Source organism: Morone saxatilis, unplaced genomic scaffold, assembly GCF_004916995.1.
Source record: "Morone saxatilis isolate NCDOM2014 unplaced genomic scaffold, NCSU_SB_2.0 Contig3, whole genome shotgun sequence".
Taxonomy (NCBI): Eukaryota; Metazoa; Chordata; class Actinopteri; family Moronidae; genus Morone; species Morone saxatilis.
In genome coordinates this window covers 16,295,472-16,299,047 of record NW_023339873.1, presented here as the reverse complement: position 1 = coordinate 16,299,047, position 3,576 = coordinate 16,295,472, and the positions used below count along the sequence as shown (strand labels likewise).

The 3,576-nt window shown below is 42.5% G+C and overlaps 1 protein-coding gene across 1 annotated transcript in view; it reads left to right on the top strand.

Annotated features, from left to right (window-relative positions):
- The first annotated feature begins 8 nt into the window (after nucleotides 1–8).
- LOC118337621 (filamin-A-interacting protein 1-like) overlaps nucleotides 9–3,576 on the top strand; it is a 23,519-nt gene continuing 19,951 nt past the window's right edge. Inside the window, exon 1 of the mRNA XM_035674733.1 lies at nucleotides 9–279. The gene's annotated coding sequence lies outside the window, so the exon portion shown is untranslated. The remainder of the gene's footprint in view (nucleotides 280–3,576) is intronic.

Genomic DNA, 3,576 nt, shown 5'->3' with positions numbered 1-3,576 from the left:
AGAGAGAGAGAGAGTGAGGGAGAGTGTGAGGGAGAGAGAGGGAAGTTACAGTGCTATGTTATTGCTCTCTACCATTCCCTCTCTGACCTGAAGAACTGAAAGGAGAGAGAGAGCATAGCTTGAGATGGCTCTTGGCACAACTCAATAGCCAGCACAAGCAGACACCACAAGTGGACCACACAAGCCAGAGGATATTAGTGGATACTTGCCTGCCCTTTCTCTAGGATTACCCTTGGTGTGACTGCTAATTGCTTAAACCTGGGGACAGGACAACAGCAGGTAAGTCAGCGTCTCCTACGTTTCTCCCAATTAAAGCATTCTTGTTCTCCCTGCCCTTGTGTGGGAAACAGCCAAAGACAACCACGTGCCTCTGGCAAAGTAGGGCTTATCAGCTGTTCTGTTTTCAGACTGAAATACAGGAAATGGCTCAGGTACAGGTGCTGCCTAGTACTCATCAATTTATGAAGGCAATCAAGTTTGCATTGTTTGAAAAAAAACCCTTGTAGCTTCATTTGAGCTGCAGTTAACCTTTCTGCACCATATGAATGAAACAACTCTTCTCTGAAGCATGTACGTAATTCAGCTCACTTTTTATACATTCAAATGATGTAGATTTTGGCATGTTGCATTAATTACCCACTCATTAGAACACAGGGGACTACTCTTGGTGCTGTTAACGGCAATACAGTTTTGGCATTGTGTCAACGCATGCAGCAAAGAGTCATGAATCAAACATTTCTCAGTGAATTGCATCTTATATTTCTGTATGAATAAGACCATTTAGTGTGAGGGCCTTTTGTGATTTGCATGTGGGAAGAAGAAAGCCCACAGCTTCAGCAGACACCAGGGAATGATGGGGATTTTCAGAATGTAGGAGGAAGAGAAGAAATCCACTTTATTTGTTTATGTTTGGGAATGATATACACACATACACACTTTTGCCCTCAGCTACTCCCATAGCCACTAGCTCCTCTGCAGCACCATGTAGCTCTAACTACTGCACCTACTGTACACGCAAAGTACAAACACACACACCACTACTTAACATTAAGAGGGTCTGAGGCCTTCGTGAGTTGTAGCAGGATGACATCTTTCATCCTGAATATTTATGGATTGTAATGACGCCAAAATGAATTCCATTTCATCCGCATGAAGTCATCGGCCTTTCAGAGGAGACACATGGCTCCAGCTAGCCGCTGTCCATTTATCAAGGCGCAAAAACACCTTGCTTCGGTGCACCGAAGAGAAAGTATGGTGTGTATCTCGCTCTCAGCAAGGGAATGTAATGCAGGTGTGGCTGATCTTTGACGCGGCTGTCAAAGATCCTTTCTGTCAGTGTCCAGGGGCTCTGTGCAACCTCACCCTTCCTCTTTCCCCTGCCTCCCACCCTCTCCATCTGATGTGGCCTCTGTGCACTCAGTGATATCACCACTGACACAAGACAAAGAGAACTAGTGGGGAGATATTACTCATTAACATTTTTGTGCTTGTTCCAGCCTTATCTACGCTCATCCTCTTTAGCTCGGCACATGCCCTGCAAAGTCTGTGGAGCTCAATCCGCCAAATGGCCTCTTGGGAAAAGACAGATTTGTGAATGTTGACTGGGCAGTTATCAGTCGCAGCCTGTAAATTAATCAGTCTTACTGTAAATCAATAATGTGCTCCCCGTTTAAACTGAAACCAAGCTGGCTCTGCTTGGGTTTTTGCCAAAGCAGCATTGAACCGAGATGCACTAAATGTGTCACTGGCTTACCTCATGACATTACTATAGCTCTATGTCACTTGAGTTGTTGGTCATGCAGAAGGTAGCATACTGTAATTTAGCTTTGAGGTAGGGTGTTAACTTGAACATAAGATTCTGAGAAGAGCTTTTTCTTTGTTGCAACATTTTGTCCCACTGATCACACTGGGAATGGACAGTCAGGACTTATCATATTGTATTGTAACCCTGCCCAAGATCAGAGGCAATGCTCTGCATCAATTGCTAATGAGGTGCGTTATGTTTTCAAAGAATCGCTTGCCACTTAACACACGGAAACTGCTCTTTAAAAAACAAATAAGAAGATAAATAGCTAATGAAATGTCAACTAGAATTGCAAGAACAAAATACCATCTGTTGAAGTGAAGAGGAGTCGGGCCTGTTTCAAATGCATTGCTTTCATTATTCTTTGACACCTTTACAGTCTCCTGCACATTATCAACTCTGTGACCCCATTCCTTCCTTGCTATGCGTGTGTGCCTGTGCTTGTGTGCCGTATGTGTGTTTTGTCCGTGTGTGCATAGGCTAATTTGTTTGAGGATATGTCTGTGTGCGTGAACACAAACACAATATAGTGGGGGGAGGAGCTCATTGCTACCAGTAGTCGGTGTCTTCCCCATACGTCTGGTGGGCCTCAACAACAGCTGTCACTGACACATGCACAGCTCCAGTCATATAAGGGCCTCTGGTCTTGAATTCCAAAAATGCAGTTTAGACACATTTGGATATTTCGCAGAACAGTGGTACCTATAATTCATGTTGCCTTGGTTTAAAAATAATTATGTCCTTAAACTCCATAGCAACCCAAGATCTTCTTAAGATCATTTGATATGGAGTGGGAAGGATGGCACAGTAGATTGTTTGTTGATTCGTTCTTGACATGTAATATTATTAGAACTAGTGAGGTCATTCACTAAGTTCACATACAGTAAGAATATCCTGAGTGTTGCAAATGTTTCAGATTCATCAGAGCTTAATAGGTTAGAACTATTATTTCCCCTCCATGGCTAACCTTTAGCACATAAATCATGCATTGCATCATTGCATCTTGGTCGGTGGGACAAACTTACTTCGGTTTGATGTCAGAGACATTCCACAAAAGGGAAAGATTAGTTTATCTCAACCAAATTCCCACCCTTTGTACACATCCCATGCTTTTCTTCTCTCATCCATGTTTTTTGAGGGGAAGTGACTTAATCGTGACTCTCCAGTGAACCGGTGTATGATGATGATTACAGCTAACCAAAGAGCCCATCTGTCCAGTGATGTCACCAGCGTGGAGGAGATAAGAGATGGCTGTGGTGTCTGCGGTTGATTGTCCCTTTGTGCTGAAGCCCAAATATCACACTGTAATTTCACACATCTGCCAGTGAGACAGAATTCTTCAACCTCCTGCCATTTTATTTCTATACTTTATTTTTGTCCCACCTGCAACAATGCATTCATTGTTTTTATGATAACTAGTTGTTTTTGTTTCTCCATGAAGAAGATAAACAAGAGACAAAAGAGCACAGTCAAGATAGCTACACAAAACAATACAAATGCCCACCTACAAAACTTAAATGGGTAGTGATGGTGAAGATTGAGAACAATATGGTTAGCCAAATATTTCATTATCGTTTCAAGCAATCCAGAGAGTGATGTGTTTACTAGCAAAGGTCCAAGATGTATTTCAACCAAAGTTGTTATGGTTAATGTGTGCAAACATTTGCCTTTGACATCCAGCAGACATTACCATTGCACTGAAGTTGAGTTTGTCACATAGAGTAAAAATGTACATTACCTCCTTGACGTCACCCATAGGAGTCTAAAGAGCC